Source organism: Lissotriton helveticus, chromosome 11, assembly GCF_964261635.1.
Source record: "Lissotriton helveticus chromosome 11, aLisHel1.1, whole genome shotgun sequence".
Taxonomy (NCBI): domain Eukaryota; kingdom Metazoa; phylum Chordata; class Amphibia; order Caudata; family Salamandridae; genus Lissotriton; species Lissotriton helveticus.
Genome location: NC_136072.1, coordinates 430,995,909 through 431,019,689, shown reverse-complemented (window position 1 = coordinate 431,019,689; position 23,781 = coordinate 430,995,909).

The window sequence follows — 23,781 nt, the reverse complement described above, 5'->3', positions numbered from 1 at the left end:
GAGTTGTATATATACTGCCTGTGTTTTCAGTCTGGTGGCTGATGTTTACCTAAGTAGAGTTTAGTTTTTTTTTCTAAACTGGATTGACTGGATCACTCCTATCTTACCTGCCTACTGAGTAGAGATCTATGTCTAAAGTTGCTCCCTGCCCCCTTACTTCACAAAATCACCTACATTGATCAATTGCACTATCTAACCAAGGAAATTAAGCTCTCTGGTGCTTCTCGGAAACTTTGGAGTACTGGCTCACTGCAACTTGAAATCCCAGGCTTCAAGAATAAAAGGAGCTTGAACCAGTTGTTCTCAAGAAATGCTCTCAGAATGTGGAACTCTATCCCACCAGGTATTGAGACACTGCCAATCTCGAAAAAAGACCTCAAAGAATTCTTCATAATAAAGTCTTTCCAAACTCAATCCCCATCCAGAAGGGTTTGATGTGCTGTAGCATGCTTGATTGCTTGTATATATAGTCTTGTTTTTGTTTTAGAGTTAAGGACACATTCATTTTTGTAGGCAGGGGAGATTAAGTGATTTGTCCAGAATCACAGGATGTTGAGCGTCGTTGCCAAGACTTGAACCTGGTTTCTCAGCTTCGATGTTGACCGCTCTAGTGGTAAGGCTACATCCTCTTCCCAACGTCTGTAAATTAGAAGCACAATTGTAAATTAGAAGCACAATCTCCCTGACTATAGTGGTGGGATACTAAATAACTCTTGTCTAGTGCTTCCCAATTGAGCTACCTGGTTTAGCTATAGGGGAGATGGGCCGTGGATTCCCTCCTTGGCCATCACCTACCCAGTCGGTCTTTAGACAGACTTCTTTTCGTCTCTACGGTTGTCTCCTCCCTTATCCTCACTTTCTCACCTCCCCTACTCCCCACTACTTTTCTCTCTCCTCTCCTAATGTATCGCTGATTATTTGATGTAATGTGTAATTGTGGATCTTTTTCTGTTATACTGTTGAACCACATTGTTGAACTTCCTTTCGTCTCTCCTGTCATCTCCTCCCTCACCCTCCCTCTATTTATGTCTCTCCCTCTCTCCTGGGCCGTGGATTCCTTCCTTGGCCATCACCTACCCAGTCTGTCTTTAGACAGACTTCCTTTCGTCTATACGGTTGTCTCCTCACTTATCCTCACTTTGTCACCTCCCCTACCCCCCACTACTTTTCTCTCTCCTTTCTCACCTCTCCTAATGTATTGCTGATTATTTGATGTAATGTGTAATTGTATTTTTTCTCTCCCTCTATCCTCTCTCAATGTACTGAGGCTCAACTATTTTGTCTGATGCCCGATGGAGCTACCTGGTTTAGCTATAGGGGAGATGGGCCGTTGATTCCCTCCTTGGTCGTCACCTACCCAGTCGGTCTTTAGACAGACTTCCTTTCGACTCTACTTGTTGTCTCTTCCCTTATCCTCCCTTTCTCACCGCCCCCTCCACTATTTCTGTCTCTCCTTTCTCTCCTCTCCTAATTGTATTGCCTATTTTTTGATGTTTTGTGTAATTGTTTAACTTTTTCTGTTACAGTGTTGATTCTCATGTAAAGCGCTCTGATACCTTCAGGTCTAGCCAGCGCTATATAAAACTCTTTTAAATAAATAAAAAATCATTCCTTCTGTTCAATGAATCAGGTGGACAATTGTCTCACTCTGTCTTTTGCAGGCTACGCAGTGCTGTACGTGCATTTAGTTCTATTTTATTATTTGCTATCAATGCCCACTTTTGCAGTTTTATTTTGCTACGTAGTCTCCCCTTTGAATGTCGCTTATCCTGTGTAAGCTATGTTGTGCTTTGAAAGCGCTCTGTTTGGGCCAAATACATGTTTTATAAAAAAAAATCGTATTACTAAATACATAAAGCAATGTATGTAAATATCATAAAGGAAAAGTAAACATGCTCAAACACATAAAGAGCACTGACATTACTCCCAGAAAGTGTGCCAAGTGACCACCTCCTTAAATGCAGTTGCAAAAGCAGTTCATACTCTCAAAGGCCTATTGGTTAAACGTTATTCTTATTTCTTAGATTCACCACATGCTTTCAGGATGGAGAACACCCATCACTTCCTCTAAACCATCTTTCCTCTACCAAGCAGAGGGGAGTGCCAAAGGCTCCGAGTTGTGTCTGGGATCGTGTGAAAATATTCAGTCTTGTATCACACTGCATAACATGAAAGTGATAACTATCCGTAAATTGCATTCCTCACTCAGAAAGCCTCAAAGCTGCTAAATGAGTGCAATTCATATTTATATACTTAATGCTTTTGATATGGAGTTCCACATTCTCCAGAGATCCTCTGTGCAGTGGCTGTTAGAAATCTTCTCTCTGTCCTGCTGTGATGCTCCAGTTGGAGCAGGTTGGATCCTTTTCATATCTTGTGCGCTGTCTGCTCTGTTACCCAGAACACACAGTGCTGTGATGGAAGAGGTCCTCTGCATGGCTGTGGCGCGCACGTGCCCCTGCCTTGAGTTTACCATAGCAAGTTCTGTAAGTTTTTGATTCTTGCCTGAGTCAGTATACATTACAATCAGGTATTTGTGCTGAGTGCTTCCAGTATCACAGATTGCAACCCATAGCAGGGCCAACCATGTGCATTACCTGTTTAACTGAGCAAGAATGACTGCCATCATCTCACATGGACTATGCCAGCAGGGCCAGTCCTTAATTCTGGCCCAAGTGTCTAGCGTCCAAAACTGGATCTTTACGATACCCCACTCAGTTACTTTGCCTCTGCCATGTCTGTAACCTTGGGCCATTGCATTATTAGGTCACTGTCATGGACTTAAGGGGGATGCCTCCGGTGAGGCTGCATTGGGCGTTGAACTGGATTAGCACTGGATTAGCGGCACTGTGTTTTGCAAAGTTCCTTGTGCATCTGGCTGTGAGACAGCAATAAAAATGTCAAGATAACTCTTGAGATATATTTTCCTGCTACACAGAGGGATTGTCATTTTGTCTAGTGGCAGTCTTGGCTCACCTGAAAATAGTCAGATAGCTGAGTGGAATAGTAAAGCTAGCCTTTACTAGTGCTCTAAAACAAATGAAATGTATGTGAGAGAGGGGCTATAGAGTGATGAGGGGCACTTTTGCTGGGTAGTAGAGAGGGAATCGAAGGAGGAGATCATGAGCGGGGAGGGCACCAAAGAAGATTGTCCCACCGGGGGCCCCAGCTCTAAAGCCCCCCAGGCTATAAGCAAGGAGAATGGAGGGAGCGATAGGATCATAGTGGCGGGACAGACCTTTTTTCCGGTCTTTTGACAAGGAGTCACCTACTGGTCTCCACTGCATGTTTAAATACGTCGCAAGTTCCCTGCTAAAAGGACCTTGACTCCATCAATGTGGGACATGAATGATGCATGTGAATGTGCAACGTCTGGGTGTACAGGTTGTCTGTGGACTGCATCTCTTATATATGCCTGTGATTTCACAGGAATGCAATTTTGATTTCCTGAACTCAAATGGTACCTAACATGGAGGTCCAAAAGAGCGATGGTAATTGCATGGCTCCTGCAGGACATTTTAGAAAAGACTCCTACATGAAGGGGTCAGCCGCATCACAAGAGGAGAGTATCACAGGAACATTCCTGCCTAGGTTACCTTTTAGTGTTCTAATGATTCATTCACACATTACTGAGTATACTCCACCCTGGAGTAATAGGAGAGGCTGCTCTTCCAATTGCACCATGAATCATATATAAAATCCTGGTGTAACAGTGAGGTAATTAAATAAAAAGGATCCACCACATACATCGGACTGTGTTCAAGGACATGTGTTACTCATCCAGATGTGGAGGCATGCAGTGTTTGCTTAAATACCCCTCACACACCAAAAGGGCCCTTGGTGTCATGCTTCATCATGCTTTTAAGCAAAAGAGCTGACTGGACTGTATATCATCATCATCATAATCTTTGTTTGATTTTATGAATAAAATCACAAAAGACAAGTCATTTAATTACGGCATACAGAATATTAGTATCATAGTCATTCATATTTTAAAACTCCCACCAGAAAGTGTACAAGAGAAAAACAATTAAAAGGTGAATTCAACAACTGTAAAAAAAAAGTAAGGCTGGCCTAACTTGGTTAAAATTGAGCGGTAATACAATTGGGCGTATAAAATTATGTCGCAGGTAACTATAAATTGGACAAAACATAACCACATGTAATGTGTCGTTGATCGTGGGGGGGCAAATCTTTGTGTTTAAAACAACCGCAGTTAAAAGGGACCAGTCGGTGAAATAAATTTAATCTAAAATAAGTCAACAGACGGCCATGATAGCAAGGTATATCCCAAGTCAGATTTGGTTCAATATTACTAACTGTTTTCACCAGCAACACATGCCGCATAGAATGTTTTGTTAGAGCGACATATTCGCATTCTGACCTGAGCTTATCAAGGAGTGCAGATTCAACCCATTTACCATCGGTGCGAGTTATGCTTGTGGTGCTGACAAACATATCCAAACTCCCTATAACCCTCAGGCTATGTGCCATGTATGCCAACCATGGAATCTGTAAGGGTTTATCTAATAGTAAGCTGTCTTGCAGGATCAGTCTGTTAATACCCAACTCCTCCTTTATCCAAATCGAGTTCCAGAGTTTTAACGGACTAAGGCGAAGCCGATCAGTTGAATAATCCACACCGTTCTTCATGAACGATTTCATAAGGTGTGTTTTGACCAACGTCCAGGAGACTCCCTTAAAACATATTTTCTACAACTTGGATTGGGGCCACCTGGCCGTATCCCCAGATTCCACTGCCATAACATACTATGGGGATGCATTTAGCCCTGTAGATCTCCAAAACCGATTGGATATGAGTATGCCCCAATCTGCAGGAAAAATCCCTGCCATCAAATATCGCCCTCCTAAAAGAGGAAACATTTTGATTAATGAGCGAGTGCCAACTTAACTCAGACTCCAGTTGTATTCCCAGATACTTGAACTTATCCACCTTCCTAATGTGCTGGCCATCTATTACATAGTTCATGGTTCTCATTATTAATGGGCCGAAAAGCATCACGTGTGATTTAGATAAGTTGGTGGATAGGTCAAGACTATTCATAAAATTATTAAAAAAAGAAAGAAGCTTGTTCAGGCTTTTGGCAATTAAGACTGTGTCGTCCGCATACCGTAGAGCAGGAATGGGGTGGCCACCTACTGTAGGGACATGGACACCCTCAACAGTCAAGAGCTGCATTAAACTGTTGATATAACATATCAATAAGAAAGGAGCTAAAATACAACCCTGCCATCCCTCTCGCTGAAGTGCTCAGTGTATTCCCCGTTGGGGCCAAATCTGACGCTGGCAGACAGACCATTGTGCAATTTGTGCAAGAAATTCATTAAGACTATATCAACATCCATCTGTTCCATCATCGGCCAGAGCTTAGAGTGAGTGACTCTATCAAAGGCCAAGCTAAGGTCCATGAACGACAGATGGATGCCCCCCTTCTTGGCATTGGTATACTTGCAGGTTAAAAGATAGAGATTCAAAGTCTGTTCTATTGTTCCCCGCCCAGGACGAAACCTGTTATGGAGTTCAGACAGAAAGCCTCGCTCCTCGGCCCAGTCCGTGACGCAACTTAATAGGACCTTACCAATAATTTTCACCCCTGAGTCTATAATGGAAATAGGTCTAAAACAGGCCGGGTCCGATCTGTTACCCTTTTTAAAAACAGGGACTATTATAGACTGGGATCATGTGGAGGGAAGATGGCTTGATAGGCTTAAGTGCAGTGTCAGTATTGGGGCCCACAAATCTATACAATCCTTGTATAGGTCACCAGGAACCCCATTGGGCCCTGGTGCCTTATTTGAGGCCAGCTGTGAGATGGCAGCTCTGACCTCCGTCAGGCTAAAGGTTAAGCTATGGGGGCCTTCTGCAGACTCCGTCTCTGCTTCAAGGCTATCATTGGCCCCAAAATGATCCAGCTAGGCCTGAGAAGGAATGGTACATGCCTGCTTGGTAAGATGGTCTTCAAGAAAAAGGGGTGAGTTGATGACACTCCAGAAGGCAGCGCTATTGTGCTTGACTAGCCATCATCAACTTGTCCCAGGTCTCATCTTTGATTTGAGCTTTACAGTCTTTACAGGCATTCTTAAAGGTCGCCCTGGCCTTTTTAACTTTTTCTTGACAGCAGAGCTTATCGTTCAAAAGAATCCAAAGGTCTTTATGGGCTCTAGAGCATTGTCTATCTAACCATCTTACCACACTGGTGGCTGACGGGGCAACAGTTTTGAAGAGCGTAGACGTAATAAACCTGCAGATATTAAAAAAAGAAGCCAGGATCCTCTGTGATGACTCAGCATCTGACAGACACGTTTAAAAATCATCATAATACAAGCCTACCAAGTTATGAATAAAGGCTGAAGGAACAATACTGGCCCACTTTATCCTTTGACTCTGATCAGCTAGTGCAGTGGGTGCCTGGTAAGTGGGTGTATAGCTCATCGTTTTGTTATCCCAATAAAACTAAGCAGTTAACTGATTAGAATCGCTCAGATGATGTTCTGAAACCTCAAAATCTCAAAGTGTGACGAGCAGACAACTGGAGACAAAGATATAGTCGATTACACTACAATGCCCTCCCCCATTAAAGGTGGGCGTGTAAGCCTCTACAGGGTCATCTTTAGTCACCAGTAAATTCACCAGATTAAACTCTGAGATAACACTGTTTGTCACTTACCCTTGGCAAGTGTGTTTAAAATGTGCATGGGTTACAAAAGGCCCCTCAAAATCAGATTCCTTATTATTAAAACAGGAGCGGCACAGATGCATGTTAAAATCTCCCATCAACATAATTAAGGTAAAAGGGGTCTCTGACAGAACAAAATCACCCATAAAACATTTAAGACTGGCCATAGCTTCCGTCCATCTTTCGAGAAAACTACATTATAAAAATTGATGAGAAGCAGTCTACGTTTGTTAGGAAATATTAAAAGGGTGCCCAAAATAGTATTACATTTAGAATTTATAACCTGGACTTTACAGTTATATTCCAATTGAATTCAAGTCATAAGGCCACCACTGGCATGTCCACTGGAAGAGAGGGTAGCTAAAAATGAATGGCAGGAAGAACCATCAAGATACAAGCAAACATTAGTGTCCCATGTTTCCTGTAGACAGATCAAAACAAAGATCTTCTGCATGCCCAGCCAGTCACCATCAGACAATTTGCTTTGGACCCCGGATATATTCTAACAGATGACCTTAATAGAACCTTGGGTCCTGATCACAGGGATCTTAGTTGGAATAGCATGAGTCTGAGAGTCATAATGGGAGAGGGGTCCAGTCAATCAGGATCATCTAACTCGCTCAATGGGAGGAAACGGTTGTTCAGTGACAGGGAAGTGGTGTAAGAAGAGGCCTGTATATTTACCGAAGGATCCTGTAGCTTTCCCTGTTGTAGAGTCGAATGTCTCAAGCCCTAGTGTTGAAGTTTCTGGGGGGGGTAGAAGAAACCCAAAGGTAGAACTGTAATACAGTCTGAAGGTATGCCCATCGAACCTTGGGTGCGAAAGATTAAACCTGCCTCCAGGGGTTTATTAAAGTTCACTATGATGCAATCTCCCTTCATTGTTTTCCGGGTTTGACCTATCCAACCCACCATACGGACCATTATCATTTACTCTGCCAGGATCTGCATAGGGGTATATTTAGCATTGATCCTGTTTGACAGCCAACGAACAATCTTATTTTTAAGTTGCTTAAAATGTTCCTGGGTGGAGTAATTTTTGTGATAGTTTTTAAAAGTTCAACTGAGTTCTTAACTTCTAATCTCACACAGTCTCCCTAATTAAGCCTTGGACTTCTCACTGGTCAAAGACTCGAAGAGTACAGGTGAGAGGTGTGGTGCAGCGTCCAGGGCTGCTGACTCCAGACCATGGGGCTCATGGTTCCATTCCCGACGGCAGCTCAGCCTAGCACCATGTGACTCTGGGAAATAGCTTGCTTAATCTTACTTGCATTCCCCAGCGTCTTGAGACCCTTTGGGGTCATTTGTTTGCGCTTTATAAATACCGGGTTATTAGTGCTTTCAAGTCCACTGTCATGTAAAGTTAGGCACCATTGCCTGGCCTGCACATTGATTTGGTTAACAGGATCTGGTTGGCCATGGCGGTTGACTAGCAACCTGCAAATAAAGAAGTGAGTTTTCTTTGGTCTTTCAGGGTGGCTCGTCCCATATCTAACAATTTCTTTCTCCAAGGCATAATTCACCAGGTTTGTCTGGGGGAGAATTTTGGTCACTCTGGAAATAAATGATGTGAACCTCCACCTCCTGGTCCATCTGGACTGTCTCAACTTCAATGCAAGCATAAGGTACTTTAAAAGAGTCCTCCCATTCTGCCTTTCATCTTCACCGCCCATAGTCTTTGAAAGTATTGGCATCAGTAGTAGAACTCTTGCAGTTGGAGAGAGGGCAACTATACCCATATCTTTCTTATTGTTTGATTAGTGCCTCTTTTTTAAGGTGGAAAGCAACACCCAAACGTCTGTAATCTCAGCCTACTCATGAGGTGTTGCCTTTCTCAGAGTAAATGCCTGGCTTGAGCCAGGTGGTCAGTAGATGAAACAGAATGTGATGGTTTGCGCAAAGCTGCTGAGAGTTGGTCGTGTATGGGTGAACATGATAATTAATAACAGTGACAAGTTGTCCTGATCCGCCCTTCTCTCAATGAGGGACTAGGACAATAATGATATGGGAGAAGGACACGTGAGCTAGGATTCTGTAATAAGATGACATCAAGGCATGTAAGTCTGCTGTCTCAGCTTTGATTTAGACTGGTGTGGCAACAAAGGAGATCGCAAGCCAGCTAGGGTGCTTACTGTGAACGGTGGTGATGAGGGGTCTGTTGAAGAGGATTCTTGGGTTGCTTGAACATGGTGAGGTCATGCATGCATTATGGTTTGTAGGTGAGAGTTAATTGTCATGTGGTGTGGCTACATGATAAATATGCACATTGTTGAACTAGGGTTGTTGTGAATAGCAAGGTTTGTGGCCCATTTTCCGTGTCCTTTTCCACCCTTAGTAATAGATGCCCTGGTGGGAATGTGTTGGAAGGTTGGCAGAAAGAAGTCAAGGGCACATGAGGCACATTTATCGCTGCAGACAGGGATGGTTCTTTCCTTTGGTCCTCTGTGATCCTGGTATCCAAAAATGGATTGTTTTTGATTCCGGAGTGACCTGCATCATATGCCTCTGCTTACCCCCCTAGCGGCTACATGTTGCTGGATGGACACGGTCCATATGTCACGAGTGAACAATTGCTCAGCTAAAGGCACAACGAGTGGGTGGAAGGGAAGAGCAGTTGGTGGGAAGAGTAATGGGCAAGAAGGAGCGAAAGGGAAGGGGGAGATATTAAAGTAATTTATATGACAAAAACACTGCCATATCTGACCATCTACCTGAAATATATGGATGGATGCATCATAACTACCAAGCACTCATTTGGTAGGTTCACAATTGTAGATGATAATCTTGAATGACCCATGACACTTGTGACTCCAAAACCAGTTGTTGTGAAATGTATGTAGTTTGTGGGGTTACTTAGCTCAAACCTAGCTTTTTTGTATTTACATGATTTAATTGATTCAATAAGTTGTTATTACAGGCTTCAGCGCTGATTGAGTATTGCAGATCTATCACACTGGAGCTCACACCCAGCTATGAAGTGATGCAGTACTGTATAAATTCAGCTGAGCAGCTGCTGAAGACAACCTTAAGAAGGAGAGCGGGGACACTATAGATCAAGGGTCTCCAACCTTTTCTGTACTGAGAGCTACTTATATTCAATGAAACGCATTGAGAGCTACTAATATTAGTGTTGTATACACTCATTTTTGTATTTGTATATTGATTAAACAAAGCAAAAGCCTTCTAATTTAATAACCTGTGCTGCACACAGGTGAGCTAATCAGAGGTAGCTTGAGAGCTACAATAGCTCACGTGTTACTGGTTGGAACCCCCTGCTATAGATCAATCAAGCATCTTTTCAGGGGAAGCTCTATCTAATGAGCGCCATAAAGGAGCTCACAGGCAAGGTAACAAACAGTTGCGCGTTGGTTAGGTGCTGCTTAAAGAGCTGCATCTTAAGCACCTTTCTGAAGTGCAGTGTATGCGGAGTCTGGCCTTTACCACTAGGACGGAACTTCTGGATCCTCAGGGTGAACCTGGAAAAAACAAGTCTTTATTGGAAAAAACAAGTCTTTGTTGATCCTTTGCTGCATTGCCCAACTTCAGTCTGTTGAATGGGAATTACACAAAGAGCCCCTGAAGTTTTTATTTTGGCTGCAGGATATTGCAGAACACTGCAGTCAGTAAGTGCATTGTAGATAATACTGCTGGTTTTTAAGGGCTTACGGTAGAAGAAATAAAGGGGCATATTATCAAAGGGGTTTATCTCCACTTTTTTGGCTTTAAAAGCCAAGAAAGTGGAGATAAAATTATCTCCCTATTACCTAGCTGTCGCTAACACCAGTTAGCGACAGCTAGTAGGAAATAGCGACCATCTTAGGCCCCACTTTGCATGTCAGAGAAATGTATCACTAATGACATGCAAAGTGGGCGTGCCAAGATGTTAGCGACTGAAAACAGTCGCTAACATCGCTATCTCCTATTACCAACTTTTGGAGATATTCGCGCTAAGCGCGAATATCTCCAAAAGCTAACACCTGCCCTGAGCAGTTCTTAGCCATGTTATCCAATGGGAGGTGGATAACATGGCTAAGAGCATTAGCTTGGTAATGCCTGAATATCGCTGACTTTTCAGCGATATTCATGCATTGCGGCCGATTTTTATCGCATTTGCGATAAACCTTGGTAATACCAAGGTTTATCTGCGATAAAAATCGCCGACAGTCGGCGATACATTTATGTCTCTAACCAAGCAATAGCGATAATTATCGCTATTGCTTGGTAATATGCCCCAAAGGGTGGTCTATGAAAAGCAGCGATATCCACTAGAACTTCTAGAGGCCTTTATGGCCTGGAGCCACTTGGAAGCTACTCTTCAAAGGTGCTGGGCCTCTGAATGAAGTCTTGGCAAGCAAAGTGTTTCTCTATCGAAGTGGAAGAGGACTAACGCATGCACAATGCTTTGCTGTCAGAAATGAAGCACTTCACTTTTAAAAGGGTTGTCATAATTGTAATACCTATTCCTCATAAGAGTATTAAGGATAAGCAGCAAGCCAGCCTTCCCACGACCAGCTGCACCATGCAAAATCTTCATGCCAAACCCTGTACCTAACTTAATAGGACATCTGCACTAATATTTTTGCTTCCCTTCTTCAGTTATTGCAATATGCTGGTCAGCTTTAAAACATACCATGCAGCTACTGCTGCAAAGACAACAAAACAAGCACTGGCATACCCAATAGGCTTGGCATTGTCTGCCGGACGTTTGGCTTTGACAGTGCTTGTTTTGCTTAATCACGGTTCTTGCATCACGTTTTATTGTTGGGGTAGCTTTCCATATGGATTTCCTGGAATGTTTGTAGAAAGTGGTAAATCTAAAAATGGACGTATACATTAGCGAGTGTGAATTGATTACTTTCTTGGTGCATCACAGACAAATTAAGCGTGTAATGTACCAACTTGATTTAACAAAACAAAACTCGAAAAACTTCCTGGGACCACACAGTTACGCTAATGCTGTGCAACATAGCTATACATTGCTCTGAAATGTTTTTGAAAAGATAGAGCCGGCTGTGAAAAGCAATTAATGTCCTGCTCTGTGGACTCTAAGTATGGACTTAAGAAATCACACTACGCAGTAAGACCACTATTGCTATCTCATTACAGCAGCATAAACTGCAGTGGATCAAAGATTACAGATGAAAGCAGAAACAGACTGGATAAAGATTTGCCCATCATGCTTAGCATTCTTTTGATTGTGCTGAACATGGTTGGGACGAAATTAATCTTTCGCATATAGTTTGGTAATAAACCCTTATAGCTACTGATGCTTTGAACAGCTAATGACGTTTCCAGTCTGTTAATGATGATTTCTGCAGACGCAGGATAATAGCCTTGGAAAATTAAGGAAAAAAACAACTTGTCAATTCGGTATGTACTCTGACAATGGTATTTCCTTTGATATTCGACTGAAAGTCATATTCCTAAGACTTATGACTTATGCATAGCAGTCAGTTATGATAGCAAACGTTAGGTTAGTAATTAGTATGTAAAACGCAAGCACTATATTAGGAATCTTTAATTTGCTGAGAACTTAGTGAGCAACATATCATGAAAGTAAAATGTTCGAACTAAAAACATACAATTAACCTGTTAAAATATTGAAATTCATAGTTGCGACGTTAATATGTGAAAGAGATCTGACTGTGAGCACATTCATGTATATTTTCTCGCAGTGTATCATTTTTCTTTTGTATCCAATGAGAGTCCCTGTTCCTATCAAAAGAGATGAATAGCAAGAAAAGGGTACTTTGGTCGTCCTACTACTCTGTTTGTGGGGGACAGTGTGTCGTCATCATGATGCCCTAACACACACCCCAAAGGATGTCATGCTTCATCATCGGGCTGGTGCTCCTCGTCGGGCAGGTGGTGCAGTGACCTTGGGGTCCCCTGAAGGGTCACTTTTTCGGACATCTTTTGATAAAGCTGTATTGGTGCTTGGGGGTGAGAGGCAGTGACGTCCTAATGTGAGGTAAAAAAATTACTGGAGGGAGAGTAAGTGAATTTATTGAAAAAGGTGATCACTTTGTCCTTGTTTAAAACCAAGAAGATGGTGCTGCTATGAGGGGAGAGAGTTAATGGCCTATAGTGAACTAGTGCCACTAGATCACTATAGGCCATTAACTCACTGATTTTCTTCAAATTATCTCTGTTGGTTCTGAAGAAGTGCTTTTGGTTCTCCTCCAGAGACCGCTATATAGCGCAAAACATGTTGACCTAAAGCATTTCCATTAGGGGTGTGTTACAGCAACAGAGAAGTCAGGAAACGGGCACGTTCCTCATCCCAGACAAAGCTATGAAAACCAAAAAGAATGGGTCTTTTTTCCAGGTATTGTACACACATCTCTCTCCTGATTTAGGCTGGATGTTCCAAATATTAGTACTGCCTAAGAAACTCTTGGGTTTTGTAAAAGAACCCTCACTAGTAGGGGACATGCTTCATCATAGGGTTCCCACCCTGGTCACCGAGTGTTTCCAGGGTGTGCTGTGATGCCTGATAACAGCGAAGCAGGTTATTTTTGAGTTTGCTATCCTAGTGTTTCCCTTCCGACTCCACCACCATCACAAAGGAACACAGAAAGGCAGCACTCCACAAACAGGGATCACCACAAGTTGTAGCTTCTTAAAGAATCTTTTTTATTATCCTTTTTCACATTGTTTCCTTTCACGAGATAACGTGCAAAGTGCAATTAGTGCATCAGAACAAAAAAGCGACCCATGTGTTTTGGCCAGAGGTCTTCGTCCGGGTCATAGAATGTAAAGTGCAGAGTGTATTTAAAGAGGTTAACTAACCCCTTCCTTCACCATAGAAAGAAAACGTTGTTGATTTTTTAATAAGGGAACATTGCATATTTTTTGAAAAACATCTTTGAAAACAGAGACTTTGTGGTATTCAAGGCGATATTTCCCAACACAAAAAGAAAGAAATGGGGGGGAGTCCCTTTGGAGAAATATGCTTTAGATTTTTCATGAAGACAAGATATATTTTTGTCACTGGTTTGTCAGTAATATAGGAGGTGAAGAACCCATTGTTAATCCCAAGTGTAGAAATACACATGTCCACGAATCATGTTATACAAAGATTATATGAAATGTAAAATGCTACTTCTCTCTAAAGTATCATGGTTTTGCTGTAAAAGGTACCGTTGGTCCTAGTAAAAGTGTGAATTCTTGCATGTTAGCATGTCATTCTTTTGAACAGACTATATGCGGTGTGGGTACCTCTCTTCACTCTATCAATTTCTATGTCTGTCACTGAGAATAGAATGCCCATATGTTACGTACAGTTGTGTAATTAATTCAAAACATATGTACGATATAAACATTTTCATGAATCAAAGTTATAAGGCATTTGACTTGTTGCTAACACATGACTATACTAAACATAAATATTTTTAAGGTGCAAATGACTTCACTCAATAGTGTATCTTCAATCATCTATCTATCGTTGAGAGCAAAGTGCAAATGCAATACATATGCTAATATGATTAATAATAACATCTATGCTCATGCAAGGTATTTCTCCCACCACTGCCAAATGTATTATAACAAAGGAGCAAGAAAAAGGAAAGAAAATACAGAACCCCATTCAGGTTTGTATGGAAGGCCCTCACTCACCAACCTGGTTGGTGACATGCTTCATCATCGGGCCCCACTGGAGAGGCGGAATGCCTCTCCATTGTGCTTCAACGCCAGGTTTACTGCGGAGCGGGTTTTTGTGAATAGATGTGAAGTGAGTGATATTTACTGGTAGTGATGGTTAAAAATGTCCAAAATTGTATCAAAAAAAGTATTTAATGTTTGATCAATTGGACATATTAAAAACAAAGTGTGGGAAAAGAGGCCAAATACATTGTTTGGTTATTTCCAATAATTAATCAGTAGGTCAACATGTTTCTGCCTTGAAACGGTGTAAATTTAGCAGGCATTCGTCAGGACCGTGTGTGGACTAAACCCCGGCGGTATGGGCTTGCTAAGGCCCACCCTACCTAGGGACATGAAAGTTAAAATAGTGTCAAAAAAAAGTGCATAAAGAAGGAAAAAACTCCTCTTGTGGTACTCTCAATTTGAGGGACCTCAAAAATTAGTGTGATGCACCTGTGGAAGAAGTGACAAGGACATACATATAAGAGACAGAACAAACAATTAAAAATTATTCTATGCTCATGAGTATATCTACAGTGATCTAGTTGTTGAAAAGATCTGGTGCTCCAGTTGTTGTCAAGGGACTTTCTGGATGGTGAGATATAGCGGTATTGTTAACACCATACCAGGTCACAGGGGATATTACCAACGCCAAAGGGGTGTAAAATGGACTAGTGAAGGTATATACAGCGGTATTCACATGCTGACTAGCCCATTACACAAAGATAGGCGCGTGTAGTGTAGAGGATCAATGGACCAAACTGGCCAGTGACCCCACCTGAAAACAGCACAGAAATCTGGAAAAAATATCTCACTTGAATGGTGAAAAGAAAGTACACCATGGATCTCGGGATGGGGGTGGTGGCGTAATCGGCACACCCTTGGGGATAAAAAAGACATACTTCAACAGTTCATAAAGGCAGTACTTAGCTCAGTGTAGTAGATCGATAGGTCGGTGATATCAGGCACTCGACTTACGCCCTCGATGCCAGGCACCCACTAGAAACCTCCTTCAGCCCTCGACACGGGATCCCGAAGATGTTTGCCGTCTCCGGTATAGCTGTATAAGAGGGCGAATAGTTTTGCGCCTTCCTTCCGGGGTGGGCGTGGTCAGGGAGATAGTGTGGGCGTGATCGTTTGCAGCGGCCAATTGTGATGCACGTGGCTGTGGTGCGTCACAAAACAACTGAACTTAATGCTGACAATCGTTGTGGCACAACCGCCAGAGCATGCTTCACCCAATCGGAAGGCACGCTTAGATGATGTGTGTGTAAACAACTAGGCCGCAACGGGTCTAGCATGGTGGAACAAGAGCGCGAGGTCGCGCAAGGCACAAGGATTTTGAAAAACTTTATTGAAACACCGCTAAATCGCATGGTGCTTGAGTGGTACAGAAGGGCGATTAAAAGGACAACTGACTTCATTGGGATCGCTTACAGCCCTGATAAATATCATTGTGTGGATACAGACTAATGGGATTAAAAGAAACTTTTATTGAAACACCACTAAATGATATGGTACTTTTGTGGTATAAATGGGCGATTGACAACTGACTATATTAGGAGCGAATACAGCCCTAATATATATATTTGTGCGTAAGCATCCTGAAAATTGCAGGATTATGGACAGGGAACGGTTTAATTCAAGTCTCAAAGAGACAAAACAGTGCGAGCCATCAAGCCTCCCTACTTGCACTTGCTATACTCTAGTTGGTAAAAGGAATGCTGCATTCACAAATTCAGTCAGGAGTGTTGTAATGGGTTCAAATCAGGGTCATCATTTGAGAATTGAACCCCATGGGATGTCATCATTCAAGCCTTGGATGTGGGTCCCTAAACGGTACACCCATCTTTGCTCCTTCTCAAAGAGTCTCTGAGTGATATTGTTGCCCCCACTGATCTGCTCAATTATAGTCCACCGTAGGTCATTGGTGGTATGGTTTGACTGTAGAAAGTGATCACTCATTTTGGTAGTTGTTTTTCGCCCCCATAGTGCTCCTGTGCTCGCAAATTCTTTGCTTGATCTTCCGGGTGGTCATTCCGATATAACGTAATCCACTGGGGCAAGTGATCAAGTATATAATATTAGTGGAATTACAGTTAGTATGGACTATTTGGGTACATACTTTTCCTTGTTCCGGGGCTAGTTGTTTTGATGTGGTCGTCAGGTGGCAAACACTGCAGTCGGAGCAGGGAAAATGGCCCACAATTTTAGGCATGCCCCAAGTGTCTGTAATACTGCGTATCCCTGGTAGTGGGATTTCTTTACGTCACATGTGGACTAAGGAATCCTTTAGGCTCCGTCATTTCTTGAAGGAGAAGAGGGGTTTCTCCCATGTTTTGTTAGTACTGGAGATGATTCTCCAGTTCTTGTTGATTGATTTTTTCATTAAATTGGAAAGGCTGCTGTAAGTGGTGACACAGGTTAGAGGGACCTCTGGTGATGGTTTAGGGTTGCTTTCCAAGAGGGCCCCACGTGGTTGATTGCGTGCCCGTTTGTACCCCTTATCAAGAATTCTTGTCGGGTATCCTCTTGCTTGTAGTTTCTTAGTAAGGCCAGAAGATTGTTCCTTGAAGTCTTTCACATCACTGCAATTGCGTCTGATTCTGAGATATTGCCCGTACGGTAAATTCTCTTTTAGTGGGCGTGGATGAAAACTAGTAAATTCAAGTAGATTATTTCTGGCCGTTGATTTGTAATGGGTTTTTGTTGTTAAACATGTGCCTGCGATGGAGATGGTCACATGAAGGAAGACAACCTCAGATTTACTCACGGTGTGGGTAAATTTTAAATTGAGATCCAGAGTGTTGATCCATTTGAGGAAGTCTTCCAGAAGGTGGTCACTACCCTTCCAGACCAAAAGCACATCATCGATATATCTCTTCTTTTTTTGTTGAACAATACAACAGGGGACTAAGAGTGCATCCACATTCTCCCTACCTCTCCTTTTGTTGATTTGTCTCCCACCACTGCATCATAATACCAATATATATACTTTGATCATTAGATAAGTGCAAGTTTTGCAAATTGTTTAATGGCTATAAATCCTTCTCATCACATTCTACATTATTGTAAAGCACTGATCTAATGGGGTGAACATGTACTTATCGTTCTTCCCAGTAACCATGAACATATCTTAGTCATCAAAATACCAGCCAAAATCCATCTCCCGCCACTCGTGTTTAAAGTGCAAGTGCCATATGTGAACTCTAAAAAACACAATTCCGACCAATTCTGTAGATTAGAAGCAGTGTTCAAAATAAACAGTTCCCTAATCTTATATTTGTACGTCTATTACTTATTTGAGACATAAGGTTTCTCTAACATGTCTTCTATTATTGCTAAACCGTACATGTAGAAGCTAAATATCCGATAGGTAGATTCAAGTGGGGTTCAAATTCAAATGTGTACATCCAATGAATGTTCACATCCAGTCAAACATTTGAGTTTATAAGAAAGTATAAAGTTCTTCATCAGTGTTGAGTCCCCATGGGATCTCTGCTCCCATCATGATTATCCATTTGGACTCAGCCTTTTGTAGTGTTAGCTCACGATCCCCACCTCTAAAGTTCCAAGGGACATGTTCAATGCCGTAGAATGAGAGATTCTCTTGGTTGCCCTCATGATCTTTCCATACATGTTTTGATATGGCATAGGAGTAATCTTTGTTGTTGATTGCCCTGAAGTGCTGTAGAATTCACAGTTTGAGTTTGTTCACAGTGCTCCCAATATATTGTTTTCCACCTTGATCCTTTAGAGCATATACTACATGTGTTGTCTCAAACGTTATTCTCTCCTTGATTTTGATTTTCTCTCCTGTCAGGGTGATTATTTCTTGACGGTTTTGTCCATGTTTGCATGCCTTACAATTGGGACATTTAAAGAAACCATTCGCTCTTAACCACTGCATTTTGCTGCTTCCTTTATCTGATCTCGGGAAATAACTGGGTGTCAATAAGTCCCCCAATGAGGGTGCCTTTCTGTAGGTGATACTTAGATGGTCTGAAGCATAGGTTTTTAAATCTTCATCTTTGGTGAGTAATTTCCAATGACTGTGTAATCCATCTCTTATCGCATTACTTGAAGATCGGACCCTACTTGGATACAATAAAGATCGGACCCTACTTGGATACAATACATCTCTAAACATAAGGTTATAGCTCTGCAAGAAACGTGGGACACTTCACTCTCCTTTTCTCTAGATGGCTTCCTAAGTTTCATAATACCTGCTAGTTCTAGCAACGTGGGGAGAGCAAAAGGGGGGCTTATTACATTTTTTTCTTTAGATTTAGCTGGAACTTTTAACCTATTGAATTCAGGCTCCCCAAACATCTTAGCAATAGAATGGACAGTCTCCCCGAGCTGTATTATCCTAGTAATTAATTTTTATAACGCCTGGGGTGGACCAAATGAATTTGAACACTTGCATTGTTTGGTGAACTTGATAAACAAATACAGTCAAAATTCACATACTCCTTTCGAAATTCTTGTAATGGGTGATTTTAATAGCCACAAATGTCAATTGCCCTGTCAACCATTAGATGCAGATCCTCCTGCCGGAGTCTGCATTCCTCACTTTGAACACACCAAAATGGGGGAGTCACTTGACCTATTGTGTGCCAATTTTAACATATATGAATCATACAAAACTGCTACTAATGAGAAGGTCCCCACCTTTAAAGGTACAACTAAGGGGTCGATAATTGACTACATATTTATGTCCGTAGGCTTAATTTTAAAAACAAGAGACTATAAAGTCACCGTCTCACCCCATAGCGATCATAACCCTCTGTCAACTGAAATACACTGGAGTGACTTATGGCGCAGACAGGTGGTTCAACCCTGGGTTTGCGCCTTGGCGGTGCCCAGTGACTAGGGCAGACGGCTTAGATGGGGTGTGGCCATGGAAGAAAGGTTTATGGAAACCTTACTTCCTAAAATTGAGGGACCGATAGAAACTTGTCTACATCAAACTGCCTCGAACCTTCAGGTTGTTTCTGCTTTTAATTATATTTGTGCACAAACCGCCAGGGATCTTACAAAACCCAAATCCAAGTACCCCATAAAGCCTCATAAATGGTTTGATAGCAAATGCTCAAGGGCACATAAAGATTTGAAACTGGCCCTTAAGGCTAAGGACAGGGATAAAGAACTAATTTCTTACCTGAGACGGGCCTATAAAGCCAATGTGAGAGCAAGGAAAAATGAGATTAAAAACAATGCATGGAATGATCTACTTAATGTAGATATTCTAAAAAATAGTAAACAGTTCTGGGAAATCGTTAATCACTCCTTTTTTACAGTGGAGAACAATCTGAATACAGATTGTGTAATTCCCGATGAGAGATGGGTACAGCATTTTAGTAATATTTATGGGGGTGAACCAGCAAACTGCCCAAGTATTACTGAGGTGGTCCACTGTGCCACCACAGTGGTGTTTACGGAAGATGAGGTCCTTAAAGCCATTATGGATACCACAAAAAACAAGGCACCAGGCCCGGATGGTGTCCCGGCAGACTTTTTTAAATATTGCCCAGTACTCTGGAGCAAAGTACTGACCAGAGTGTTTAGAGCAGCAACCGAAGGATCCCTACCTCAAACTTGGGCAACATCCATAATAGTCCCCATCTTCAAGAAGGGAAATCGGGAGGACCCCGGGTGTTATCGCCCAATCTCCCTTATTGACTGCACTTTTAAAATCTTAGGCAGAGTCCTTTTGGTTCAACTAAGGGAAAACTTAGAACTGAATGGGGGTCTGTCGAACATTCAATACGGCTTTCGTGAGAATAGGGGGACGTTGGAACAATGCTCCAATCTCCACCTTCTAGTCTCCAGGTACACGGTGGCCGGGGAGGGGTCAGTTTACTTGGCCTTTATGGACCTCTCCTCGGCCTTCGACTTGGTAAATAGGAGTAAGTTATGGACTATTCTATTAGAGCTAGGCATAGAGGAACCCTTGGTGGCATTTATGGCTAGGTTACATCAAGATCTCAACGCAAAAATAAGAATCACCAGGGATGGAAGGTGCACGGAAAGTTTTAAATCTGAAAAAGGGGTGCGCCAGGGTTGCATCCTGGCCCCCCTTCTTTTTACTATTTATATAAACGGTCTGGGGAAATACCTAGAAACTGGACTGGCTGATGTTCCCCGTGTAGGAGGAGCCCAGATTCCAGCCCTCCTATACGCGGACGATGCCGTCCTAATAGCACGAACAGGAATTAGCCTACAGATTCTTCTGGACCGTTTTGACTCCTTTATGGAGAATCTAGACTTGAAAATCAATGTTTCCAAGTCTCACACTATGATTATTGGTCGTAGAGTAAATATGTTGCAGAAAAAATCTTTTATTTGTAAAGGGGAGATTCTTTCGAGGGTACCAGTATTTCCTTATCTGGGAGTCCTTTTTGATCAAAGAGGGTCCTGGGTCTCCCAGATTAAAGCAAAGAGCCTCAGCTTAGCACGATCTTCATCAGCCCTGTTGGCCTTTACAAAAAGACTGGGAGCCAAACCAATGGAGGCGGTGATTAAAATATACAACAGTAAGTGCGTACCAATCGCCATGTATGGATCTGCGATTTGGGGTTACGCAGACACGGCAAAAATACAGAGGGTAGAAAATGGTATCATTAGGAACATTTTATCTGTCCCCGATTCCACACCTACCTTCTCTATCCATGAGGAAATAGGCTTACCTTATATCTCTGATAAATTAAAATTAGCCCCCCTCCTCTTCTGGGTCAAAACATGGCTGAACTCCGAGCTAACGTTAAATCATGCCATCCTTAAGGACGTCATTGCAAGGGATAATGCCATGAAAATTCCCTGGCTAAAATACACTAAATCCACACTACTCATGCTGGGGAGACCGGAACTTTTTAACGACCCAACCAACATCAGAAGGGAGGATGTCAGATGGATCAAGCAGATGTTTCTGGAGAGGGCCCGTATGGATAGAGAAGAGTTGGAATTGAGGAAACCCATGGTGAGGGCACATATTGTTTTAACGACTTCGCCCACCTTGGAACCATATCTAAAAGTTGTGACTAATCCTCTTCATAGACTCCTACTTACTAAATTTAGGATGAACTTAATCCATTACACCTTAGGAAATTTCCCGGTGTGGTCAAAACCTGAAGATGGTCCGCCATGTGGATGTGATCAATTTTCAGTTCAAGACACCCTCCATTTTATATTTTTTTGTGGCTTTTATAGCAATGAAAGGAAAAAATACCTATTCCCTGTCTTGAAAGTGGCGGGTTTTACTCAAATAAGGCCAGCCTTAATCTCCCTCCAAATGTTAGCAGATACTCACACCATGTTTAGTGTTGCTTGCTATTTAACCGCCGCATTTAGATCTAGGAAGAATAGACTACCCCAGATAGACCTGTTTTAACACAAATTTGTTTTTAAAGGAAAATCTTTAATAATTGTAAATAGATTTGTAAATTTCTGTACTTTTGCGTAACAATCTGATAAAATGAAGTCATTAAGTAGAAAACTTTTGTAATGAGATCAAGTGATGCGATTTTTCTTGTATTTGCATTGTGCCTTTTATGATTTTAACAAAAATCGAATAAAGAGTATTTTGACTGACTGACTGACTGGCATTACTTGAAGAGTTGAACTGTGCGATGAATCTCATTTTTTCTTCAAAGTATGCCTTTTGCTTCCGTTTTACATTTTTCAGATGTAATAACGACTCTCTTTTCTTCTTACCAGCTCTTGATTTAGCATTTGTCAAGACCACAATAGGATATCCACTTTTTAGAAATCTCACATACATCTGATCTATCTGTGATTGAAATTCATTATCCTTCGAGCAATTTCTCTGTGCCCGTAGAAATTCCCCGTATTGGACACTCCATTTAAGACATTTTGGGTGGGCACAGTTAGCTGAGGGAATGCTGTTGCAGGCTCTTGGCTTACGGAAGAGAGTGGTACAAATGCTTTGGTCCTTGCTATAAATATGTATATCCAAGTAGTCTATCTCCTGTTGCCTGGTGCTGTAAGTAAATTTATTTTTGAATGCATTGTTATTGCGACTTTAGAAAGGAATTCAGTTCTTCTGTGGTGCCTTCCCAGATTAAAAACATGTTGTCTATATAGCGCACTCAAAGTATCACATTATCCATTAGCATCTTGTTGTTTTCAGTCCAGATATATTCTGCTTCCCAAAAGCCCATCATGAGGTTGGCATAAGTGGGTGCAAAAGAGGTTCCCATTGCGGTCCCTTTGTTTTCTCTGTAGAATTTTTTATCAAACACAAAAACACTATTTGTGAGACAAAAGCGCATCATATCTAGGATCATTAGGGTCTGGCCAAGTACGCTCAGTGACCGTGATCTCAAGTAAAATTCACAAGCGTTTATACCGTCATCGTGTCTGATCCATGTATATAGACAGACCGCATCAATGGTAACCATTGTGTAGTTCTCTTTCCAAGGAATCCCTCCAATCCGGTTTAGGAAATCCATTGTATCACGGATATATTAGGGTAAATTTCCACAGAGGGAAAATGGATGATGTCTAAAAACCTAGAGGTATTTTCCAAGAGAGAACTACAGGAGCTTACGATTGGGCATCCAGGGAGATTTTCTAAATTCTTGTGGACTTTTGGTAAGACATAAATGGTTGGAATGATAGGTCAAGATATTAAGTTCATCATCATCTAACAGGCCTTTTCTGTGCCAGTTATGTAGTATGCTGTGAAATCTTGTCAAGATTGAAGAGGTTGGATCCACTGAAGTACCAAAAATTATATACCATAGAGCTATACTTACCAATAGCTCATATACCTGATTTACCAAGAATAAGTCAGTCGGCAATGGAGAAGGTTCAATCGTTTATTCTACAAAAGCGCCCTATATAGGGGAGCCTCACTCTCGGCACAGCCCTCAAAGGTGCGCAGAGGAGACTGCTGGATTACATTCAAAACAGTGCATATATACTTTCAGCATACCTCATGGAAACCCCGTACATGGAAAAGTACCACTTCTCGTGAAGTCAGCAGGAAAACCCATATAAGGCACAACTGATTGATTCGAAACTCAGCTCAAGTTATTCCGGTCAGTAAAAGGTGCCTCCCTATCGTTCTGGGGCACGGGAGTACAGGCATGGCGCCTACAAGACTGTGCTCATCCTACAAGAAAGACAGATGCGACCTTTAGCTTCCTAAGTTAGAATCAATGGTCCTTTAATAGCCCAGGCCGGCCTCTCAGGCCCTCTACACAGTAACAGGTCATGTGCTTTCCTAACTAACGAAAGAGACCCCGGGGAATGAAACCAAAATGCTGTTTTTTCAGTCTAGGCCCAATTCTTAAGATGTGCATGGGTCGAGAGTATTTACAAGGAGATTTCCTATGGTAGCATAGATATATTGGATACATTAAGCCAATCATTTTATAATATCGATTTTATATTCCTTCACCTCTTTAAGCTT